A 26267-nucleotide genomic window follows, 5' to 3' on the forward strand; every position below is an offset into this window, starting at 1 on the left:
CAAAACCTTCTCTTCTCAGCCTGGAGGTCTGGACAGTACAACAGAATGCACCCTCAGCAAGTTTGCAGATGACATTAAAAGTGGGAGTCTTGATTTGTTTGGAGGTAGGAAGGTTCTACAGAAGGACCTGGACAGGCTGGATTGACGGACTGAGGTCAACTGTATGAGATTCAACAAGATCAGATTCTGAGTCCTACACTTGGGTCAACAACAACCCCGTGAAGGCTCCAGGCTTGGGACAGATTGGCTGGAAAGCAGCCCAGCAGAGCAAACCTGTGGGTGTTGACTGACAGGCAGCTGAACCTGAGCAGACAGCAAGATTTCTATTTCATTTTTGAAAGCCTTGTGATTCTGTGCTTTGAAATAAATAAATACACAAACAAACAAGAAGAAAGAATTAAACCAAGGACAAGTATCAAAGTATCATCAAGGTTGGAAGAGACCTCATAGATCATCAAGTCCAACCCTTTACCACAGAGCTCAAGGCCAGACCATGGCACCAAGTGCCACGTCCAATCCTGCCTTGAACAGCTCCAGGGACGGCGACTCCACCACCTCCCCGGGCAGCCCATTCCAGTGTCCAATGACTCTCTCAGGGAAGAACTTTCTCCTCACCTCCAGCCTAAATTTCCCCTGGCACAGCCTGAGGCTGTGTCCTCTCGTTCTGGTGCTGGCCACCTGAGAGAAGAGAGCAACCTCCTCCTGGCCACAACCACCCCTCAGGTAGTTGCAGACATCAATAAGGTCTGCCCTGAGCCTCCTCTTCTCCAGGCTAACCAATCCCAGCTCCCTCAGCCTCTCCTCCTAGGGCTGTGCTCAAGGCCTCTCCCCAGCCTCATTGCCCTTCTCTGGACACGCTCAAGCATCTCAATGTCCCTCCTAAACTGGGGGGCCCAGAACTGAACACAGGACTCAAGGTGTGGTCTAACCAGTGCAGAGTACAGGGGCAGAATGACCTCCCTGCTCCTGCTGGCCACACCATTCCTGATGCAGGCCAGGATGCCACTGGCTCTCTTGGCCACCTGGGCACACTGCTGGCTCATGTTCAGGCAAGTATCAATCAGCACCCCCAGATCCCTCTCTGTTTGGCTGCTCTCCAGCCACTCCGACCCCAGCCTGTATCTCTGCATGGGGTTGCTGTGGCCAAAGTGCAGCACCCTGCACTTGGAGCTATTGAACCCCATCCCATTGGACTCTGCCCATCTGTCCAGGCCAGAACACCACACATGTGTTCTGAATACAGCTCCAAAGTTTTCTTGACAACAGTTAACAACAACAACAACAAAATTGGAACCACACAGTTGACAGCTCTTGCCCAATCGAGCATATTGTCAGCCAGGAAGTTTGCCTGAATTGTAGCTAGAGGCTTTAACAAAGCCTTACCAAATACAAATCTGGAAACCTGGAACAAAATCTGCAAACCTCTGAAGTTCCTGTGAAAATTTTAAGGGCCACAAAATTAAGCAGTTTAGGCCGAGGATGCATTTAATGATTTCATTTCCCTTCCACGTGTAAACATGGCACAATTCTTGGTGAGGTGTTCAGGAAAGAAGAGAGGTGGGGAAAAGCCTGTTAAGAATACAAGTGGCAACATGGCTTGCAAGTAGAGGTGCTTACAGTCTACACAAAGGTGGAGGAATGTACTTCAGTGAAATAAGGCAGTTGTGGCAGAAGTAGATACACAGTGGCAGGTAGATTTGATTGATGTTCATCAGTTTTCCAAACACAGCTGATTTAAGTACATCTTAGTAACGATAGACAACTTACCCAATTGTAGAATCATAGAATCAGCCAGGTGGAAAGAGACCTCCAAGATCATCCAGTCCAACCTAGCACCCAGCCCCAGACAATCAACCAGACCATGGCACTAAGTGCCTCAGCCAGGCTTGGCTTCAACACCTCCACGGATGGTGACTCCACCACCTCCCTGGGCAGCCCATTCCAATGCCAATCACTCTCTCTGACAACAACTTCCTCCTAACATCCAGCCTAGACCTGCCCTGCCACAACTTCACACTGTGTCCCCTTCTTCTGTCCCTGCTTGCCTGGCAGAAGAGATCAACCCCACCTGGCTGTAACCTCCTTTCAGGTAGTTGTAGACAGCAATGAGGTCACCCCTGAGCCTTCTCTTCTCCAGGCAAGACAGGCTGCCTACAAATAGAGGTAGAGGTTTTTGCAAGATGTATAAATTTGTTGTTGTTGTTTGAGAGTAGATTTGCATTCTATGATAGAGGAAAAAGGAAAGATTGTATTTAATACAGAAAAAATCTGTTCTCAGAGCCATACCTAGGATAAGTATTGATACAGAAAAGAAATTCTCACTTAGAAAAACAAAATACTGCATATTAATTTGACCTCATGTCACCTGCAGTACTGTGTGCTCTTCTGGAGCCCCCAACACGAGAAGGACAGGGGACTGCTGGACCCAGTACAGGGGAAGGCCACAAGGATGCTAGGAGGGCTGCAGCAGCTCTGCTATGAGGACAGGCTATGAGAATTTGGGCTCTGCAGCCTGGAGAAGAGAAGGCTTCAAGGAGACCTTATAGTGGTCTTCTAGTATAGGAAGGCAGCTACAGGAAGGCTGGGGAGGGACTACTGACAAGGTCTTGTAATGACAGGACAAAGGGTAATGGGTTTGAACTGACAGAGGGGAGATTTAGACTAGATGTTAGGAAAGGGTTGTTTGCAGTGAGGGTGGTGAGACACTGGCACAGGTTGCCCAGGGAGGTTGTGGCTGCTCCCTCCCTGGAGGCGTTCAAGGCCAGGTTGGATGAGACCTTGAGTGACCTAATGGGAGGTATCCCTGCCTATGGCTGGGGGTTGGACTTGGATGATCCTTGAGCTCCCTTCCAGCCTAGACCATTCTGTCATTCTATGATTCTACATATTCAGCAATTGACATTTAAATAAAAGTTCATGCAAATATGTTCCACTTAAATTCAATCAGAGGAAAAAAAATGCGAGGTCAATACATGTATAAACATATTCTTGTCACTGCATAGATTTCTGTTGTGGTTTGGATGCTTTTCTTCCTTCATGAAGGCAAATTAAATAAACAGAAGAAATAGACTGCAGATAATCACTGGCTGGAGAGCAGCCCTGAGGAGAGGGACTTGGGGGTGCTGGTGGATGAGAAGCTCAACAGGAGCCAGCAGTGTGCACTTGCAGCCCAGAAAGCCAATCAGAGCCTGGGCTGCAGTACGACAAGTGTGGCCAGCAGGGACAGGGAGTTGATTCTCCCCCTCCACTCTGCTCTGTTCTGCTGAGACCCCACCTGGAGTACTGCATCCAGTTCTGCAGCCCCCATTACAAGAGGGATGTGGAGATGCTGGAGTGTGTCCAGAGCAGGGCCACGAGGATGCTCAGAGGGCTGGAGCAGCTCTGCTGTGAGCACAGACTGAAAGAGTTGGGGCTGGGCAGGCTGGAGCAGAGGAGGTTCCCAGGTGACCTTCTTGTGGCCTTCCAGGATCTGAAGGGGGCTACAAAAAAGCTGGGGAGGGACTTTTTGAACTGTCAGAGTGACAAGGCTGGAGGGAATGGAGTAAAGCTGGAGATGGGGAGATTCAAGCTGGATGTGAGGAGGAAGTTGTTCATCATGAGAGTGGTGAGAGGCTGGAATGGGTTGTCCAGGGAGGTGGTTTGAGGCCAGGCTGGCTGAGGCTGTGGGCAGCCTGCTCTAGGGTAGGGTATCCCTGGGCATGGCAGGGGGGTTGGAACTGGCTGATCCTTGTGCTCTCTTCCAACCCTGACTGATTCTATGACATTTAGTGTATATTAGATATGGATTTTTGACCTGTGGTTAAATGATGAAGAATGCTGGCAAGGTTTTGTTGCTTTGGAAGCATGAAGCTAGAACGGCAGTGCGTGCTGCACGTTTGTTACTGAGAGGGTATGACAACTTTTAGTGGCTAATTTTAGTACCTATTGCTGTACAGTTAAATTGTTGACATTAAGAGGCAAGCACCAATGGCAAGAGGCATGTGTCTAGCCTTCAGAGCCTTTTCCTCTACAATGTGCATTTAATATGCTCATCAAATCCTTTCTTTATGATACGCCACAGAGTTCTGAAAGCTAAAGCTTGATATAATTAAAGTCAACTTTGCACTGACATTGGCAAAGTGCTTCAAGGCAGCATTTTAGTAAGCTCCAGAATTCAGAATATGCAAAGACTCTTCTAAGGCTTGTGTAAAAATAGAAAAGTATGGCATAAATTTATCTGACTAAGATTTGATTCCAAATACTGCATTCTGAAGTGCCACAGTCTGCTGACCAACCACGCGTGTAAAAAAATTAAGTAATTTCCCAGAATGATTCTTAACCCCTCACAGTGAAGCTAATCACTTGGAGCACCTTTGTAAGGAAATTCTGAATCTTCAGGTTACACATCCATAACACTCAGCTCAGCTCATTACCAGAGAAGGGCAACAAAGATGATGAGAGGCCTGGAATACAAACCCTAGGAGGAGAGGCTGAGGGAGCTGGGGGTGTGCAGCCTGCAGAAGAGGAGGCTCAGGGCAGAGCTCATTGCTGTCTACAACTACCTGAAGGGAGGCTGTAGCCAAGGAGGGGGTGGACTCTTCTCCCAGGCAATCAGCAATAGAACAAGGGGACACAGCCTCTAGTTGTGTTGGGGGAGGTCTAGTCCAACTCCTTTGCTAAAGCAAGCATCCCTAGATCAGTGTCAAGGTTTTTAAAGTGTAATGGTTTTTAGCCTGGAGAAGAGGAGGCTCAGGGCAGACCTTATTGCTACCTGAGGGGAGGTTGTGGCCAGGAGGAGGTTGCTCTCTTCTCTCAGGTGGCCAGCACCAGAACAAGAGGACACAGCCTCAGGCTGCACCAGGGGAGATTTAGGCTGGAGGTGAGGAGAAAGTTCTTCCCTGAGAGAGTCATTGGACACTGGAATGGGCTGCCCGGGGAGGTGGTGGAGTCGCCGTCCCTGGAGCTGTTCAAGGCAGGATTGGACGTGGCACTTGGTGCCATGGTCTGGCCTTGAGCTCTGTGGTAAAGGGTTGGACTTGATGATCTGTGAGGTCTCTTCCAACCCTGATGATACAGTGCACTGTGATACTGTGAAATGAAGCTCTCAAATGAAATTAGAGAAAAAACACAGTCTCAAGTTGTGCCAGGGGAGGTCTAGGATGGATGTTAGGAGGAAGTTGTTGGCAGAGAGAGTGATTGGCATTGGAATGGGCTGCCCAGGGAGGTGCTGGAGTCACCGTCTGTGGAGGTGTTGAAGCAAAGCCTGGATGAGGCATTTGGTGCCATGGTCTGGTTGATTGGCTAGGGCTGGGTGCTAGGCTGGCCTGGATGAGCTTGGAGGTCTCTTCCAACCTGGCTCATTCTATAATTCTATTTCTTTATGTGCAGTTCCACCAATTAACTAGGAAATACTTAACATCAGGTATATCAATAAGTCCTTACTCTTTCCCTCTGTACCACACATGCTGCATCTTAAAGTCACATGCTTAAAGTCACAAAGCCCAGTGTCTTCTGTAGTTTGTCCCTTGCATATCTGAGCTCTCTATTAAAATGTGTGACATGATGGTTGAAAATAATCATTTTTCTACAATAGAAAATCAAGGGCACAGTTCAAATACCTTATTTACTCTCTCAGTAGTTACTAGGTTGGGCTGGGTGAGCTTGGAGGTCTCTTCCAATGTGGATGATTCTAAGACAGAGGAAATATTCAACAACTTCCCAGTGAATGAGCAGAAGCTAGAATTCAGTGGATTAGTAAATTCACAGGCTCACAGGATGTTAGGGGTTGGAAAGGACCCAAGGAGATCATCAAGTCCAACCCCCCTGCCAGAGCAGGACAATCCTATCTAACACAGATCACACAGGAACACATCTAGACAGGCCTTGAAAAGCTCCCGAGAAGGAGACTCCACAACCTCTCTGGGCAGCCTGTGCCAGTGCTCTGGGACCCTTCCAGTCAAGAAGTTCCCCCTTGTGCTGAGGCAGAACCTCTTTTGCTGCAACTTACACCCATTGCTCCTTGTCCTATCCCAGGCAGCAGTGAGCAGAGCCTGTCCCCCCCACTTCTGTTCAGCCTTCAGATACTTGTAAACATTGATCAAATCCCCTCTCAGTCTTCTCTTCTCCAGACTAAGCAGCCCCAGGTCCCTCAGCCTCTCCTCATCAGCCATGCCCTCCAGTCCCCTCATCATCCTCACAGCCCTCCACTGCACCCTCTCCAGCAGATCCCTGCCCCTCTTCAACTGGGCAGCCCCAAACTGAACACAGTATTCAAGATGAGGTCTCAGCAGGGCAGAGTAGAGGGGGAGAAGAACTTCCCTTGATCTGCTGGACACACTCTGCCTAATACAACCCAGGATCCCATTGGCCTTCTTGGCCACCAGGGCACATTGCTGTTCCATGGGTAACTTGTTAGCTACCAGGACCACCAGGTCCCTCTTCACAGGGCTGCTCTCCAGCAGATCTCCTCCCAGCCTGTGCTGGTGCAGTTTATTATTCCTCCCTGAAAAATAATCCTGAAAATGCTTTTTTTTTTCTTTTTTAAATCACTACACCTGACTGACAGCTTTTCAATAGAGCTGTTCTCTCCTAGGATTTCCAGCTTTTTGTGGTTCCCCTAATCCAAAAATAGACTAAAGGACAACATTTCTGCAAATATTTCAGTAGGAAGGAAGGGCAGAGCCACAAGAAGAAATTCAATATAAGAAACAAAGAGAATACAAATTGACTTTTTCAAATCACAAAAATAAAAGGGTTCAATTTTAGGCTTATACGAAGACAGAAGATTGTTTTCATAGAATCATAGAATCACTCAGATTGGGAGAGCCCTCCAAGATCATCCAGCCCAACCTAGCCCCCACCCCTAGACAATCATCCAGCCCATGGCACTAAGTACCTCATCCAGGCTTTGCTTCAACACCTCCAGGCACAGAGACTCCACCACCTCCCTGGGCAGCCCATTCCAATGCCAATCACTCTCTCTGACAACAACTTCCTCCTAACATCCAGCCTAGACCTGCCCTGCCACAACTTGAGACTGTGTCCCCTTGTTCTCTTGCTGCTTGCCTGGCAGAAGAGCCCAACCCACCTGGCTACAGCCTCCCTTCAGGGAGTTGCAGACAGCAATGAGCTCTGCCCTGAGCCTCCTCTTCTGCAGGCTGCACACCCCCAGCTCCCTCAGCCTCTCTTCACAGGGCTGTGCTCCAGGCCCCTCACCAGCTTCATCGCCCTCGATGTGAATCTCGCAGGTAATTTTTATTATCTCCCCAAAATAAGATTCACAAAGTCTGTGGGTAAGGTTTGTGTGGAAGATCTGTGAAGGGTTTTCCCCACACTTTCCCACTGGCCTGTTAATTGATGGCATGAAGCAATGAAGGTCTCGTGTTGTGCACCACAGAGAGAGTCTCCTTTTCTTCCTGAACTCTTAGGCTGAAGGAAATATATTTCCTGTTAGGTCTTGGTGGAATGTAACAAATAGTGCTGGTGAGAACTAAGTAATGCCAGGAATTACATCTGTTTAACAGGGCTTTAAGAAGTTGCAGATGCTTAAGTGTTTAGTTCTGATATAGTTGGATCTTGGCAGGTATGCTAAGCTTCAGAGCTAAATAAAAGGGTAAATTGTGTTAACTGAGCATTTTCTTTACTACCTGATGTAGAACAAAGCTTTCTGTGCTCTTCACTAAAGTACCACAGAACCATAGAATCAGTCAGGATTGGAAGGGACCACAAGGAGCAGCTAGTTCCAACCTCTCTGACATGCCCAGGGACACCCTACCCTAGAGCAGGCTGCCCACAGCCTCAGCCAGCCTGGCCTCAAACACCTCCAGCCATGGGGCCTCAACCACCTCCTTAGGCAACCCATTCCAGTCTCTCACCACTCTCATGCTCAACAACTTCCTCCTCACCTCCAGCCTGACTCTCCCCACCTCCAGCTTTGCTCCATTTCCCCCAGTCCTGTCACTCTGTGGTAGCCCAAAAAGTCCCTCTCCAGCTTTTTTGTAGCCCACTCAGATCCTGGAAGGCCACAAGAAGATCACCTGGGAAGTTGTTGAGCAGGAGAGTGGTGAGAGCCTGGAATGGGTTGCCTAGGGAGGTGGTTGAGGCCCCATGGCTGGAGGTGTTTAAGGCCAGGCTGGCTGAGGCTGTGGGAAGCCTGCTCTAGGGTAGGGTGTCCCTGGGCATGGCAGGGGGGTCGGAACTGGCTGCTCCTTGTAGTCCCTTCCAACCCTGACTGATTTTATGACTCTATGATTCTACATTTCAATTAGCTTCAAAGCAGCACAATTTGAATGCTCAGGATTGTTGCACTGGAATTTCTCCCACAGGCTGTGATGGTTTTTAGCATAGGCTGAGCCCCCACTCTTCTGTGTTCTGTGGTGTGTGTTTTGTCAGTGAGTGTGCAGAACCCCAGAGTTACATAGGCACAGAGTTCTTCTAAGGGGCATATGTGCTTTAGCATTACATGCCAGCATTTCCCAGCACACTATAACACTGCTATCTTGTAACAGATGTGTCTTAACATGGAACATAGAATACACAACACTGCCATGGGTAAAAGCTGCAGGACTGATAGATATCACATCAAGGCTACTGTGCACTGTGTATTTTGATCACTTTTCATTGTTTTGGTCTGAGAATTCAAAGGAACACAAAAAACCCAACAACAACAACAAAAACAACCCACCACAATTTAGTTAACCCCCCCTCCCTTGTCTCTAAGTTCAGATTTACATATTTACTTTCAAAGACTAATATGTTCATTTCCTTGCCACTTGTAGAAACAGTTAAAAGACATCAAGGTGCTGGAGTGGGTCCAGAGAAGGGCAGCAAAGGTGGTAAAAGGTAGGAATCCTGTGAGAATGGCTGAGGGACCTGAGATTGTTTAGTCTGGAGAAAAGAAGGCTGAGGGGAGATCTTCCTGCTATTTACAAGCTCCTGAAGAGAGGTTGGAGCTGTGTAGGGCTTGATCTCCTCTCTGTAGTAACAAGAAACAGGATGAGAGGAAACAGCCTTAGATTGTGCCACGGGAAGTTTAGATTGGATATCAGAGGAAACTTCTTCAATGACAAAGTTATCAAATCCCTGGAACAGTCTGTCCAAGGATGTGATTGAGTCCCTAGAGGCATTTAAATGATATGTAGATGTTGTGCTTTGGAGCACAGATTAGTGGTGGGCTTGGCAGTGTGTGGTTAGCAGTTGGACTCGATGATGACTAGGGGACTGGAGGGCATGCCTTATGAGCAGAGTGCTGGTGGCTAACAAGTTACCCATGGCACAGCAGTGTGCCCTTGTGGCCAAGAAGGCCAATGGGATCCTGGGGTGCACTAGAAGGAGAGTGGCCAGCAGATCAAGAGAGGTTCTCCTCTCCCTCTACTCTGCCCTGATGAGACCTCATCTTGAGTACTGCCTTCAGTTTTGGGCTCCCCAGTTGAAAAGGGACAGGGATTTGCTGGAGAGGGTCCAGCGGAGGGATACAAGGATAATGAGGGGACTGCAGCACTGTCTGATGAGGAGAGGCTGAGGGACCTGGGGCTGTTTAGTCTGGAGAAGATTTAGAGGGGATTTAATCAATGTTTATAAGTATCTGAGGGCTGGGGGTCAGGAGTGGGGGGGACAGGCTCTGCTCACTGCTGCCTGGGATAGGACAAGGAGCAATGGGTGTAAGTTGCAGCAAAAGAGGTTCTGCCTCAACACAGAGGGGAACTTCTTGACTGGAAGGGTCCCAGAGCACTGGCACAGGCTGCCCAGAGAGGCTGTGGGGTCTCCTTCTCTGGAGACTTTCAAGACCTGTCTGGATGTGTTTGTGTGTGACCCGAGCTAGATTGTGTGGCCCTGTTCTGATAGGAGGGTTGGACTCGAAGATCACTTTGGTTCCCTTCCAATCCTTAATATCCTGTGATCCTGTGCTGTTGAAGGCCTTTTCCAACCTTGATCTTTCTATGATTTTAGAAAGCACCAAGTACTTGCTTGTGATACATATTAGAATGCTAACTATGAATGTATTATTAGTAGATTTTTATGATTAAATTATGATGATATTATTTTATGATTTAATTATTCTGGTGTGATATGAAGTTTAAAATTGTTTCTGATGAGTTAGGAACTTTCCCCTCCCTCACACACACACTGTTGGAGTTTATCAGGCTAGCTCAGATGGCTTGGAAGTAGGATGAAGCTACATTCACAGCAAAGCAAAATTTGACAAGCATATATACAGAAGATATTTACATGTATTTACAATTCTATACAAATTACACATACTACAGGAATCCAAACTCCCTCCCTGACAAAGGAAACTGCCCAGAAGGCCTGGTTGGACTGGATGACCTTGGAGGTCTCTTCCAACCTGGTTGATTCTATGAGTAATGTCAGGAATCTCTGAAGAACCTTTTAGAAGACAGCTTACAGCAGTTATGCTTCAGGCAGAGGCTTATTTCAAGACTGATAAAATGTCTGCAATGCTCTCTCCTAAATCTAATTGAATTATTTTCAGAATGCCTTTCTCAGGTGCTGCTGAATGCTTTGAAATCCAACATACCTGAGTATAAATAGGTTAATTTTTCCCTTGGGAGCCAACAAGCTAATCAACAGTGTAATTCATAAAAACAGCTGGAAATCTATATTGGATTTGAATGTTTAAAATAAATCCTGAAACACAGACAAGCTTGATCCAAAAATAGTCTTTTAATAATAATAAATATTATGTTTGCTACAGTCTACTGACTTTTACCAGAGCTGGTGTTGAGATTGTACATTTGGGTACTCTTGAATGCTTTACACTGGCTTTAGCATGGAGACCTGAAAAGAACAAGTTACCCTACGGCTCCTCCAAGAACAAACTACCTCCTAGGTTGTTCCTCACTCTAAACTGAACTGACAACACACAACACTGTTATTTCCCACTATGCAACTTAGTTCAGTTGGTTTGGACTCCCATGTGATCTCCAAAGTTTTCAAATGATGGAAAACTCCAGAGAAAGTGTTACTGACTTTCTTTTATATACCTTCTTTGTGCTACATGTCCTACAAATAGTCCAGCACATAGAATCATAGAATCATGCTGGGAGAGACCTCCATGATCATCCAGTCCAACCTAGCACCCAGCCCTAGACAATCAACCACACCATGGCACTAAGTGCCCCATCCAGGCTTGGCTTCAACACCTCCAGGGATGGAGACTCCACCACCTCCCTGGGCAGCCCATTGCAATGCCAATCACTCTCTCTGCCAACAACTTCCTCCTCACATCCAGCCTAGACCTCCCCTGCCACAACTTCACACTGTGTCCCCCTGTTCTGTTGCTGGGTGCCTGGCAGAAGAGCCCAACCCCACCTGGCTACAGCCTCCCTTCAGGGAGTTGTAGATAGCAATGAGATCTGCCCTGAGCCTCCTCTTCTGCAGGCTGCACACCCCCAGCTCCCTCAGCCTCTCCTCACAGGGCTGTGCTCCAGGCCCCTCCCCAGCTTCATTGCCCTTCTCTGAACACCTTCCAGTACCTCAGCATCTCTCTTGACTTGAGGAGCCCAGAACTGGACACAGCACTCAAGGTGTAGTCTGAGCAGTTCTGAATACAGAGGCAGAATAACCTCCCTTGTCCTGCTGGCCACACTGCTTCTGATACATATATAAAATCATAGAATCAACCACGTTGGAAGAGACCTCCAAGCTCATCCAGTCCAACCTAGCACCCAGCCCTAGCCAGTCATCTACACCATGGCATCAAGTGCCTCATCCATTTTTTTCTTGAACACTTCCAGGAATGGTGACTCCACCACCTCCCTGGGCAGCCCATTCCAATGGCAAATCACTCTCTCTGTGAAGAATGTCCTCCTATCATCCAGCCTAATGTGTATAAAGTATATATATGTACATGTATATATTATATACATATATGTGTATATGTAATGTATACATATATGTATGTATATATGTTATATATGCATGTGTATATATATAAAAATAATGTGTTATATAAAGAAATAAATATACAAGAATCAGTTAGTCAAAGTAAGTTTTAAAGTTGCAGAGTTCTGATCATGTTTATGGTGAGAGAGGGTGGGAATTCTTGTGCAGTGCAGGCAACCTGTCCATCGCTAAGTCTTAGTCCTTACTTAAGTTGGTCTACATTCTATTTAACTCTTTTCTTTAAACTAGGTCTCACACAGGGTTCCATGAGGAATGGTTGTCACCTGTAGATCATTTCAGATCCATCAGGAGTCTTAAAGTAGAATTAGACAGAAGAAATTCCCCTGTCTGTAACTCCAGACTTTTTCAGAGTGGTGTATTAACTGCTTCATGCTTACTGCTGAGTAACTTTATCAGAAAGATCTAACCAGAAAAGGGAACTGATGAGGAATTTGTATAGTACCCCTCAAGGGGCATTAACCACATGTTTGTGATTCAATCTAAAAGAAAAATGGCATGAACAATGTGTAGGGCAGAGTTCTCTGACAATACCTACACGAAGCCCATATGGATGCACCACAAGCAGATTCCTTTCACACACTTGGACCAGTATCAATCCCAAGGGTAGCTGCACAGGGTGAGTTAGCCCAACTCTGCCTCCATCCTCCAGCCCAGGCCTGGTGCCCAAAGATAACTCCTTTGGGAGTTGGGGCCCTTTGGCCTTCATTCCAGGATGGTCTGCAAGACGCTGATGGGGTTGTTTCTTACCTTATCACCAAGGGAAGCTTCGTCCTCTTGCAAGGAGTCTGTTCTGTCTCTGCTTTCAGACAGTTTAACCCCTTCTTGCAGCTAGGCATCCTTGCCCTCCATGCCAGTCACAAATTACCAATGCTGAGCAATTACAACTAGAATTTCCCCTTCAGAAATAAATGTTTTCCTGAACTGAATACACCATGGACTTCCAGACTGAGTCCATCTCATTCCTTTCATTTCCCCTCTTACCACCACGCTCCAGAGCCTCCAACCTAACAGGAATTTGCACTGATTTTCAAGTGTTTTACTTCTCCCCATTTTCCACAAAGAAGACCAGGAAAGCAAAGTGAGCAAGCCCTTGCTCTAGGCTGCCAGCTCTCCACAAAAGGGGTTAAGCTAATGTGCTTCACATGCTTTTTTCCCAGGAGGGTGCTCAAGTACTGAGAATATGCAGCTAAAAATGTCGCACATCTATCGGCAGCGGAGCGACTCCTACAATGCTCGATTCATACCCAGACAGGTGCTGAGTGGTGGCAGGTTTTTAGGCCAGAGCAATGTTTTCCTTGGCACTTGGCCCCACATTCCTAATTCTATCCAGTATGTTTTCATTTGGGACAGAACAATAACACATTGCACCAAGAAGCCAGCCAGTTAGTCATGAAGGGCTGGCATTTACTAGAAAAGCAAAGCAGCTTTATCACATACCCCTGCACCGGGATCCAGAACACGAGCGGCGGGGAGGGAAATCTTCTTGCTTCACTCATTGTTGTCTTTGCTTTTTCTGAGTACAGAGCTGTTGCCTCATTTCTCCTTGCAGTCTGGGAGAGGGTAACCAGCGATATTTCCCTCCATCTGCAACAACAATGCAAGTAGCAAGATGAGTATTGCGTGCAACACAAGAGAGATGTGGAGGTGCTGATGTGGGTCCAGAGGAGGGCAACAAAGGTGGGGAAGGGCCTGGAAATCTTATGAGGAGCAACTAAGGGAGCTAGTGGTCCTTTCCAACCATAGCAATTCATAGTGATTAGATGTTGTGCTGAGGGATTTGGTTTAGTCAAGGACTTGTCAATGTGAAACTACTGATTGGACTCGATGAGCTTGAAGGGCTTTGCCAATCTAAGGAATTCTGTGATTCTGTGAGCTGGGGACGGTTGGTGTGCGGAGGAGGAGGCTGAGGGGAGACCTTGTTGCTGTCTGCAACTACCTGAAGGGACATTGTGGAGAGGCTGCTGCTGGTCTCTTCTCACACGTAACTGGAGACAGAACAAGGGGGAATGGCCTCAAGCTGAGGATGGGGAGGTTTAGACTGGGCATTAGGAAAGTTTTTCACAGAGAGAGTGGTCAGGCACTGGAATGAGCTGCCCAGGGAGGTGGTGGAGTCACCCTCCCTGGATGTGTTTAGGGGTCATTTGGATGTGGTGCTTAGGGCTATGGTCTAAGGTGACTCTTGTAGAGCAGGGATCTAGGTTGGACTTGGTGATCCTGAGGGGCTTTGGCAACCTGCCTGTGTCTGTGGTTCTGTGATGTCAAACTTAACATTTGCCACAGTGATCCTGCACAGTGATCTACTTAGTAGAGCTGCTCACCTTCTGCTGTGAAGGTAATCTGCACATTCAAATTGAGTTGTTAACAGAAGTGAGAAAATTACTGGGTTCAACAAAATGTAAATCATCCTCTGGCCAAGCCCATGTGCAATTTTAGCTGTGCTTAGAACTGTGCTTTCAAAAAACCAAAAACCTTATAGTGTATAGCTGGAACAGAGTTTAATGACTGCCAGAGCCATGATTAATCTGTCAGTTTCCAGTTCCCTGTCTCATGTGTGGTGGTACACTTCCATTCCAGGTTCTCTGGAGCTTTCCATTGAAGTCACATTGACATTCAAATACTATGCTCCTTCTGCACAGAGCTGGGACTGGAGGAGCCAGGGCTCTTGGGAACATAACTGGAAACAAATGCAGGGATGAAGCTTCATTCTCAGTGTGAAGACTGTGCACCAGACTCCCCAGTAAAGGTCCCTGAAAGGTAAAAGTCACTGCCCACTTGAAAGGAAAGACATCTTCTCCTCTGCTACACAAATACAAACCCAACATGTTTCAGCTAACAAAAGGGCAAATCTCACTACTGTATCAGGAACAGTGTGGCCAGAAGGACAAGGGAGGTTATTCTGCCTCTTTACTCAGCACTGGTCAGGCCACAATTTGAGTCCTGTGTCTAGTTCTGGGCTCTTCAAATCAAGAGAGATGTTGAGATACTGAAAAGTGTCCAGAGAAGGGTGACAAAGCTGGTGAGGGGCCTGGAGCACAGCCCTGTGAGGAGAGGCTGAGGGAGCTGGGGGTGTGCAGCTCAGGGCAGACCTCATTGCTGTCAACAACCACCTGAAGGGAGGCCGTAGCCAGGTGGGGTTGGTCTCTTCTCCAAGGCAATCAGCAACAGAACAAGGGGACACAGTCTGAAGTTGCACTGGGGGAGGTCTAGGCTGGATGTTAGAAGGAAGTTGTTGGCAGAAAGAGTGATTAGCACTGGAATGGGCTGCCCAGGGAGGTGGAGGCACTGTCCCTGTTTGTGTCCAAGAAAAGCCTGGCTGGGGCACTTAGTGCTATGGTGTAGTTGATTGGACAGGGCTGAGTGCTAGGTTGGACTGGATGATCTAGGAGGTCTCTTCCAACCTGGCTGATTCTATGATTCTACTTCTCAAAAAACAACGTATTGTTGAGAGTACATCAGGAGACTTAGACAAGACAGATGTGACGTCTGAAAGAAAAAGACAGAGTTTCTGGTTGGTGTTGTTGCCACAGCTGACTAGTTGAAATGCATTGAGCCTGAGTACTTTCAATATATGCCAGGCTGCAGAAGAGAAAACAGCACTAAGTTGTAACAACAGCCTCAGACATCATCTGGAATGAAAACCTCGGAATTTGAGACCGCGCTCTAGTGACGCGGAAACAGCTTCAGAGCTGGGGAGGTTTCTCAGTCATGCACAGCACTATTTTAATGACCAAAAGAAATGAAAATCAAAGGTCAAGCAACAAAACCACAGTGCAACCTGCTATCTGTAACCACGGGAAGAAAACACGATAGAAGTGTGGGGAGGAAATGGAAGAATCTGTGTTCAGTGCAGTTTGATAGGTGCTAAGTAATTAAATGCAGACCTTTTCTCTCTTAAACATCTATAAAATTGAAGAATATGATTTTTTACCAGGACAGTTTTTGGTCCTTAGAATGTTTTGAGAGGAGGGCTGTGAAGATAATCAGAGGGCTGGAGCACCTCCCCTATGGGGACAGGCTGAGAGGGTTGGGGGTCTTCAACCTAGAGAAGAGATGATTCTGGAGAGACCTTACAGCTGCCTCCCAGTCCCTGAAGGAGGCTACAAGAAAGCTGAAGAAGGACTCTATGCAAGGGACTTTCTGCCTTTTTCTTATCATGATAGGACAAAGGGGGATGGATTGAAGAAGCAAGAGGGAAAATTTAGATTGGGAAAGAATTCTTCACAGCAAGGGTGGTGTGGGGGGGCTACAGGAGGGCTGGGGAGAGACTAATGACAAGGTCTTGTAATGACAGGATGAGGAGTAATGGGTTTAAGTTAGAAGAGGGGAGACTTAAACTGGATGTTAGGAAGAAGTTCTTTACAGTGAGGGTGGTGAGACACTGGCACAGGTTGCCCAGGGAGGTTGTGGATGCTCCCCTTCCTGGAGGTGTTCAAAGCAAGGTTGGAGGATGCCCTGACCAACTTGGTCTAGTGAAAGGTTCCCCTACCCATTGCAGGAGGAGTGGAACTATACCTTTAATGTCCCTTCCAACCAAAACTATTCTAACAATCTATGAATGCTGCCTCTCAAAGAACAAGCAACATTAACTCTGCACCACTCAGAGAATTACAGGAGTGATTCAAAATCTTGCTTACTTCCTCTGTTCCCTTTCACAGAATGGTAGTGGTTGGAAAGGACCTCTGGAAATCATCCAGTCCAACCCTCTACCATGGCAGATTCACCTAGAGAAGGTCACATAGAAAAAATGCCCAGGCAGGCCTTGAAAGTCTCCAGAGCCAAAGACTCCACCACCTCTCTGGACAGCCTGTTCCCTTAAAAAAGTTCCTTCTCACATTTAGATGGAGTTTCTTATGTTCAAATTTGCACTCATTACTCCTCGTGATGTCAGTGGGCACCACTGAAAAAAGGCTGAGCCTACTCTTCTGGCACCCACCCTTTAAGCACTGATCAGCATTGAGACATTCCCTCAGTCTTCTCTTTTCCACGCTGAAGACACCCAATTCTCTCAGTCTTTCATCCAATCCCCTAATTACCTTTCAGCCTTTTGCTCTACTCTCTCCAGCAACTCCCTGTCTTCTGGAAGCAGGGAGCCCAGAACTGGACCCAGTACTCCAGATGGGGCATCACCAGGGCAAAGTAGAAGAGAAGGAGAACCTCCCTCAACCTGATGGCTACACTCTTTTTGATGCACCCGAGGATGCCACTGGCCTTCTTGGCCAGAAGGGCACATTGCTGGCTCATGGTCATCCTGTTATGCACATTTAGTTGCAAAAACCAGTTACCATCCCTGTCTGGATACATTAAGAATTTTCCTACAAGTCTTTTTCTCTCTATCACATTTTAAGCAACACTGTACATGAATTATTCGTATTGCCTATCTTGCAGGCAGGGTTTTTTTATTATTAAATTCAATCATAATAATAGTTATTACCACAGCCATGGCAGTTTTATGAGTATTCTTCAATGCCATTACCTGGAAAGATTTCAATCAAGACATATAAAAGATGCAAATCAATTTCCATAATAAAATTAAACTGTACCATCTACTCTTTCATCCTCGCAATAGAGTTGATTGACAACTTCTCCCTGATAGTTGCAGCTGATAACTTGCAGGTATGGTAATGGAGAATGGCAGATTCTCTTGCTCTAGCATTCTAAGAAACTCAGTATTTTTCTTGCCTTGTCAGTGTTTAATCATAGAATCAACCAGGTTGGAAGAGACCTCCAAGATCATCCAGGCCAACCTATCACCCAGCCCTATCCAATCAACCAGACCATGGCACTAAGTGCCTCATCCAGGCTTTTCTTGAAGACCCTCAGGGACGGTGCCTCCACCACCTCCCTGAGCAGCCCATTCCAATGGGAAATCACTCTCTCTGTGAAGAACTTCTTCCTAACATCCAGCCTAGACCTACCCTGGCACAACATGAGACTGTGTCCCCTTGTTCTACTGCTGGTTGCCTGGGAGAAGAGGCCACCCCCCACCTGGCTACAATGCCCCTTCAGGTAGTTGTAGACAGTAATAAGATCACCCCTGAGCCTCCTCTTCTCCAGGCTAAACAGGCCCAGCTCCCTCAACCTCTCCTTGAGATCCTTGAGATCCCTTCCAGCCCAGACAATTTCATGATTTTGTGTTAGAGTAATCATCAAGCATCTAGCCTACCTAACCGGGGGGCCACCAGGCCCCCCGGCCTTTAGATCCCCACCACCAGTCACCCAGTGTGCACCATAAGGACTCACCGTTGATGAGAGGAGGAGGATCCCTCTGCCCAGTTGGGCAAGCTAAGGGCTTGCCTTTTCTGGGGCTGATTATAAAGGGCAGTGAGCAGGAAAATCTAAGTGGTCACACCTGGGGTGGGAGGAGACTCCAACAGATGCCAGGTGCTGTGAGTTTAGTGGGGGGAAAGGGGGCAGATATAGTGTTCCAGTGTGACCTGGTAGAGGTGGTCCTGTTCTGGCAGGGGGGTTGGACTCGATGATCTTTTGAGGTACTTTCCAGCCCCTAGCATTCTATGATTCTATGGCACATGTGAGCCTAATAACATTACTCTTGGAACAAGTCTCATGAAGAAGCTTATTAAGCTTGGTCCTCCATCCTATGCTAACATCTTGGCTAGCAGGTTTCTACCAAGGAGTGATAATGAAAGGTTTCTCACAGTTGGTGAATTCACTGACCAGCTCAGGCAGATAGAGGACAGCTTGTCACATTCTGCTATAATCTGTGCCATAAAAGGTCTGGGCACAGAGATGAGAGAGATAAAAGATGGCATTAAAGATGACATTAAGGACAGCATCAAAGATAGCACAAAGGAACTGAAGGAGGAAATCAAAACCTCCATTTCCAATCTGGTAAAGGATACCATCCCTGCATCATCTGAATTGGTGCATGTTTCTGCCATCAGAAACAGACACCCACCTCCTGCAAGGCAATTCCAGCCCAGGAGAAGACAAATTCCACCTAGACATCAGCAATCACGTGGGTCACTGTGGATAATCCTGTGTGACCAATTTGGTGAGAACATGAACAAATGGGATGGTCAACCTACTTCAGCTCGATCACATTTAGGATCATAATTCTCTTAGGCTTCTGTGCTGGTTTGAAGCTAGCTGGGATGTTTTGGTGAGAAGAATTAGATGATAGGCTGTGAAAAGGAAACAATGGTGGTGTCTGCTGCACTCATAGGCTTGCTGAGATGGATAACAAGAAGAACACAAACATAGATAACAGAGTTTCTCTGGGCTTTAGGCTGCACTTTTCTCTCTAATTTGCTGCCTGACTAATCCTTCTGCTTCCTAATCCCCCATGACAACCCTCCAAACTCACTTTGAATGTAAGGCAAAGTCTGGGATAAGGTAGAGGGGCGGAGAGGAGGTGGAAGGGTGGTTGAGAGCCCCTCCAGGGGACTCAGGTTTCTGGGAGGGCTGTTGTGTTTCTGTATTACCTTTTACCTTGTATATTCCTGTCTATAATTGTATCTATTGTAAATACCTGCTTGTATATTGTGCTAAGCTGTAAATATAAACCTTCATTCAATTTCCAGAGCTGTCTGAGTCTAGTCTGGGTGATTCTCTTAAGTGTGTGGGGGTAACACCCAAACCATCACAGTTTCTCTGGAATTCAGGGCAACAGACACGCTTTGATTCTCTTCAAAGATATTAATTATAAATATGGTTTCAATTATTTATTCATTAATGGCTGGGTCAAACCAGAATCAAGATCATAGAATTAACCAGGTTGGAAGAGACCTCCAAGATCATCCAGGCCAAACTAGCAGCCAGCCCTAGCCAGTCAACCAGACCATGGCACTAAGTGCCCCAGCCAGGCTTTGCTTCAACACCTCCAGGGACAGCGACTCCAGCACCTCCCTGGGCAGCCCATTCCAATGCCGAGCACTCTCTCTGCCAACAACTTCCTCCTAACATGCAGCATCCAACTTGAGGCTTTGTCACCTTGTTCTATTGCTGGTTGCCTGGGTTGATGTTACTCGTGTATGGCAAAGGAAACATGCAAACCTTTTCTCCTGGCTTTCTTTGCTTGTTTCACAGGCTGTCTAAATAGCTTCGTTTCGTCCACTCAGAATAACTCCTTTTAGTAAACCCTTTTTTCTTTTTTCATTAATTGCAACTGCTCTAAATGCAAACCTGTGTTTCACTTATAAAATTAATTAGACAGAAACCCAAATAGCCAGAAAAAATATAAACTATGTGACCTCTATTCCCTGACCACTGGCCCACACACCCAGTACGCAAACAGCTCCATGCTCCTGCGGCGTTCGCCTTTACCACTTTCACTTCATACAGCAACGCAAGCAGGCTCATGACATAACACTCTTAATGGCAAGGGCCAGTGCAGCAATTAATCTGGAAATATGTTCAATTAAATCTTCAAACATTGTGTACACCATGTTTTCCTTCACAGTGTGAGAGAAACACAGCACAGTAAAGCTTTGACTGTAAGTCGAAGCTAGCTGGAGCCACAGAAAACCCACACGGAGCAGAGCAGCTCTGCTTTGGAGAGCAGTTACTGAAGAGTAGCACTTTCTTGGTGAGTAAATGGAGCTGATCACTCCCTGTAGAAAACCAGATTGGTTAATTTCTGTGACAACAACAAAAAGAACCCCAAAAAACAACAAAAAATGCATGCACATATATGCATGCCAATTCTGCATATAGACTGAATACCTGTGTTTATAGAATCATAGATTGGTTAAGTTGGGAAAGACCTCAAAGATCATCCAGTTCCAACCCCCTGCCATAGGCAGGGACACCTCCCACAGGTTGCTCAAGGCCTCATCCAATCTGGCCTTCAACACCTCCAGGGAGGGAGCAGCCACAACCTCCCTGGGCAACCTGTGCCAGTGTCTCACCACCCTCACTGCAAAGAACTTCTTCCTAACATCCAGTTTAAATCTCCCCTCTGTCAGTTTAAATCCATTCCTCCTCATCCTGTCATTACAAGACCTTGTCAATAGTCCTTCCACAGCCTTCCTCAAGGACCCCTTCAGATACTGGAAGGCCACTATAAGGTCTCCTCAAAGCCTTCTCTTCTCCAGGCAGTCCCAACTCTCTCAGCCTTTCCTCATGCAGAGCTGCTGCAGCCCTCTCAGCACCCTCATGGCCTTCTCTGGCCTGGCTCAAACAGTTCCATGTCCTTCTTGTGTTGCAGGTTGCAGAACTGCACACAGGACTCCAGATGGGCTCTCAGGAGAGCAAAGGGGCAGAATCCCCTCCCTTGCCCTGCTGCCCACACTGCTCTTGCTGCAGCCCAGCACAGGGTTGCTGTCTGGGCTGCACTCACACTGCAGACTCATGTTGAGCTTTGCATCACCCCAGACCCCCAGGTCCTTTTCCTCAGGGCTGCTCTCAGCCATTCCCCACCCAGCCTCGAGCTGTGCTTGGGATTGCACCCACCCCGGTGCAGGACCTTACACTAGGCCTTGTTGAATGTCATGAGGTTGATCTGGGCACAGCTCTGCAGCCTGTCCAGGTCCCTTTGGATGGCATCTCTCACTGATAGGTCATTTAAAAAGACACAAAATATGTTGAAGTTCTTTAAAGAAAATGAAAGAGAGAGAGTTTGGGGGATCTAAACTCAAATAAACTTCAGAAAGCACAGGCTATGCCTGACTTTCTCTTGCCTTCTGGAGCTGGGAAGGAAAGAAAGAAAACACACCAAAACAACTTGCAACTTGAATCCACTAAGCAACCCCACAAGCCTCTGGAAATATTTGTGTAAAAATTGCCTATAATTTTTTGTTGAGATAGAACTTCTATACATTTTTGCCAGTTTGATTAGATCTCCAAACAGAATGTAAAGCTACATTTTCAATCAAAACAGACAGGGGTGAGCTGACAAAGCAGAAAAGCCCAAACAGACAAGGGGTAAGGTTTTTTCCACTTGAACAATTGTGGCCTTCCAGGATCTGAAGGGGACCTGAGAAAAAGCTGAAGAGGGACTTTTTAGGATATCAAGGAGTGACTGGACTACGGGAGATGGAGCAAAGCTGGAGATGAGTAGGTTCAGGCTGGATGTGAAGAGGAACTTGTTGAGCATGAGAGTGGTGAGAGGCTGGAATGGGTTGCCCAGGGAGGTGGTTGAGGCCCCATGGCTGGAGGTGTTTAAGGCCAGGCTGGCTGAGGCTGCGTGCAGCCTGCTCTAGGGTAGGATGTCCCTGGGCATGGCAAGGAGGTTGGAACTGGCTGATCCTTGTGGTCCCTTCCAACCCTGCCTGATTCTATGATTTTATGAATTCAAGTCTAGAGTGATTAGCCTGTAAGTCTGCTTGCTCTGGAACTTCATACTTGAGTGTGTCTGTTGAATCTGTAAACTGAAATGCCAAAAACAGGCTCATACATTTCTGATTTCACAGAGAATGTCAGATAGAAAAACTCTCATTGTCACTGCACACATGCAAAAGAAAGAGACAAATAAAAATGAAGGGACTAAATGTCAGCCTTTAATAAATGGAATTTCCCTAAGGATAAGGAACTGCTAGTATTATTAAGACAGAAATTCAGTATTATCAGTGCTGGTGTACTCCAAAGCCCAGCAATGTGGAAAATGATGCACTGCTGCACTGTATTATATTTCTTTCTTTTAATATATGCATTGTATTTTTATATGGAGGAAAATAGAATAAAATGCCATGGTTTTTTCTCACATTGCCTCTTCTGGGTCATTAAAGAAAATACTCTGAATTATATGGCTGTGACAATGTTTTGATCCTTAAGAGAGTATGTTTTGGCTTTGATGGATCAAAAGATGTTTTCATGCCCAAACCAGCACAAACAGCAGCTCTTCCCAGTCATTAACATTTCCATAAGCTTATCTTATAAGGTTTTGAATGTGACACTCCCAACATTTCTGACATGAGGATGGTAAAGCATCAATATTTAAGAGTTCAGCTTTCTATTTCCTGGAATTCTTACAGTTCAGAACAGAACAGTTATGCAATGACTCCATGTACTAGGAGCTGGAATGGAGGTAAGTATGTCACATTATTAAACCCCTGGGACTATATGGGTTTAAACTGGCAGATACATGTATCTGTTGTTGTAGCCTTTCTGTTATTCGTGTAGGTCTCAGCTGTTGTCCCCTGAAGTGAATGAAAACACTTCCACTGCAGTTCTAACTGGAAAGCATAGTTTGGATAAAGCTCCTGCAGCCATGCTGAGTGGGAAAAACTGGAACAGTTCCAGCAGCAGAAGCTGTGTAGCCTGGTTGTCACAGAATCATGGAATCAACCAGGTTGGAAGAGACCTCCAAGATCATCCAGGCCAACCTAGCACCCAGCCCTATCCAATCAACCAGACCATGGCACTAAGTGTCTCATCCAGGCTTTGCTTCAACACCTCCAGGGACTGTGACTCCACCACCCCCCTGGGCAGCCCATTCCAGTGCAAATCACTCTCTCTGGTAAGAATGTCCTAACATCCAGCCTAGACCTCCCATGGCCCTGGCACAGCTTGAGACTGTGTCCCCTTGTTCTGTTGCTGGTTGCCTGGGAGAAGAGACCAACCCCACCTGGCTATAGCCTCCCTTCAGGTAGTTGTAGACAGCAATGAGCTCTGCCCTGAGCCTCCTCTTCTGCAGGCTGCACACCCCCAGCTCCCTCAGCCTCTCCTCACAGGGCTCTGCTCCAGGCCCCTCAGCCATTCCCCACTCAGCCTGGAGTCATGCCTGGGACTGCACCCACCCAGGTATAGGACCTTACACTTGGTCTTGCTGAGTGTCATGAGGTTGGCCTGGGTTCACCTCTGCAGCCTGTCCAGGTCCCTCTGGAGGGATCCCTGCCCTCTATTGAGTCGACTGTGCCACACAGCTTGGTGCCATCTGCAAACTTGCTGAGGGTGCACTGACTCCTCTGTCCATGTCACTGACAAAGATGTTAAACAGCACTGCTGCCAGCACTGACTCCCTCTTGCTTGCTTTTCCCACTGTCTCTCCCACGGGCCTTCCATGCTCTGCATCAACCATTGTTTGTATATGCCCCTGTACTCAGCACTGGTCAGGCCACACCTTGAGTCCTGTGTCCAGTTCTGGGCTCCTCAATTCAAGAGAGATGTTGAGGTACTGGAAGGTGTCCAGAGAAGGGCAATGAAGCTGGTGAGGGGCCTGGAACACAAACCCTGTGAGGAGAGGCTGAGGGAGCTGGGGGTGTGCAGCCTGCAGCAGAGGAGGCTCAGGGCAGAGCTCATTGCTCTCTACAACTACCTGAAGGGAGGCTGTAGCCAGGTGGAGTTGATCTCCTCTCCCAGGCAAGCAAGGACAGAAGAAGGGGACACAGTGTGAAGTTGTGGCAGGGGAGGTTCAGGCTGGATGTTAGGAGGAAGTTGTTGGCAGAGAGAGTGATTGGCATTGGAATGGGCTGCCCAGGGAGGTGGTGGAGTCGCTGTCCCTGGAGGTGTTGAAGCAAAGCCTGGATGAGGCACTTAGTGCCATGGTCTGGTTGATTTTCTAGGGCTGGGTGCTAGTTTGGACTGGATGAACTTGGAAGTCTCTTCCAACCTCGTTGATTCTGTGATTCTAATTTGCTTTTGAATGAATAACTCTACTTGTTTAAAGCAATCTCCAATCCACCACGGAACTCAAAGTAAGCCAGAGCCTCCTCTTCTCCAGGATAAACAGCTCCCCAGCTCCCACCAGCTCTCTCAGCCTCTCTCACAGGGCTGTGCTCCAGGCCTCTCACCAGCATTGTTGCCCTTCTCTGGACACCTTCCAGCACCTCAACAGCTCTCTTGAATTGAGGGGCCCAAAACTGGACACAGTACTCAAAGACTGACCAGTGCTGGGTACAGGGGCAGAAAAACCTCACTTGTCCTGCTAGCCACACTATTCCTGATGCAGGCCAGGATGCCATTGGCTCTCCTGCCCACCTGGGCACACTGCTGGCTCATGTTCAGCTACTCTCTACCAGCTCCCCCAGGTCCCTTTCTGCCTGGCTGCTCTCCAGCCACTCCGTCTGTCTGTCTCAGTGCACTGAGAACTTTTGTAAGAATCATACTTTTACATCCTCGCTGATTTTATACCTTTGGGTCCATCTACTGGGCCTGTGGCTTATTACCACTTTAGGCTGGAGTGGCTAATGAAGCTTGGTATCATGACAATGAACAGACAGAACGGGTCATACTTTTTAACCAGCTAGTATTTTTTAGGCATTACAGAGCAAGGTGACTTAGTCTGACCAGCATTTATGGGCATCACTCCTGATGCAAACTTCAGTTCACACAGATTATGTATCACACAGATTATTAGGAGATTATTAGCTGCATGGAATGGACAGAATTAACTTTGTTGTGGATACCTTTAGAGTTATCAATTGATAACTGTTACTGGGATCTGCCAGTGGTACTGCCAGTGGCTCATAGGTTTTATATCCATCAATTTAACACATAAAGCATGATGCTCTTCAACCCAATCACAATTTCTGAATGATTTTAGGAGCAGGTGTGGATCTGCTGGAGGGCAGGAGAGACCTGCAGAGGGACCTGGACAGGCTGGATGGGGGGGGGGCAGAGACCAATGGGATGAGATTGACCAAGGCCAACTGCAGGGTTCTACACTTTGGCCACAACAACCCCAAGCAGAGCTACAGGCTGGGGCCAGAGTGGCTGAGAGCAGCCAGGCAGAGAGGGACCTGGTGGATACTGGTAGATAACAGCTGAACAAGAGCCAGCAGTGTGCCCAGGTGGGCAGGAGAGGCAATGGCACCCTGGGCTGGATCAGGAACAGTGTGGCCAGTAGAATAAAGGAGATTATTCTGCCCCTGTACTCAGCACTGGTGACACCACACCTGGAATACTGTGTCCAGTTTTGGGCTCCTGTGTTCAGAAGAGACAGAGACTTACTGAAAAGAGTCCAGCAAAAAGCCACGAGGATGAGTAGGGGACTTGAGCATAAAATCACAGAATTATAGAATGAGCCAGGTTGGAAGAGACCTTCTTCTGTGGCCCTAGGGAGAGAATCCTGTAGGAAGAGGTTTTGTGGCAGGACTTGTGACTCCATGGGAAATCCACATTGGAGAGATCCATGTCTGAAGGACAAGCCCAATGGAAAGGACTGCGCTAAAGAAGTGCTTGAAGAACTGCAGCATGTGAGAAAGACCCACACAGGAGAAGTCCATTAAGAACCCAAACTACAAGTGAGGGAAAATGTGAGAAGGAAGGAGCAGCAAAGACAATGTTATGCACTGACCAGAATACCCATTCCTCATCCCTCTTCACTGCTTGCAGGGAGCAGTTAATAGAGAAGTCAGGAGAGAAGTTCAGCCTTGGAAGATGTTTTAGAGTTGTTCCTATTTGTCATTATTGGCAATAAATTAGTTTCCCCTAGTTGAGTTTGGTTGGCCTGTGATGGTAACTGA

At 47.2% G+C, this 26267-nt stretch overlaps 1 long non-coding RNA gene across 1 annotated transcript; it reads right to left on the reverse strand.

The window, feature by feature from the left end:
- Nucleotides 1-13270: 13270 nt before the first annotated feature.
- On the reverse strand, nt 13271-18178 carry LOC135189315 (uncharacterized). The gene is made up of 2 exons (XR_010308039.1): nt 18145-18178; nt 13271-13488 (listed from the first exon to the last, which is right to left on the reverse strand). It is a non-coding gene; the product is annotated as an uncharacterized LOC135189315 (long non-coding RNA).
- Nucleotides 18179-26267: the final 8089 nt, after the last annotated feature.

This window comes from Pogoniulus pusillus, chromosome 32 (genome assembly GCF_015220805.1).
Source record: "Pogoniulus pusillus isolate bPogPus1 chromosome 32, bPogPus1.pri, whole genome shotgun sequence".
In the NCBI taxonomy this organism is placed as follows: domain Eukaryota; kingdom Metazoa; phylum Chordata; class Aves; order Piciformes; family Lybiidae; genus Pogoniulus; species Pogoniulus pusillus.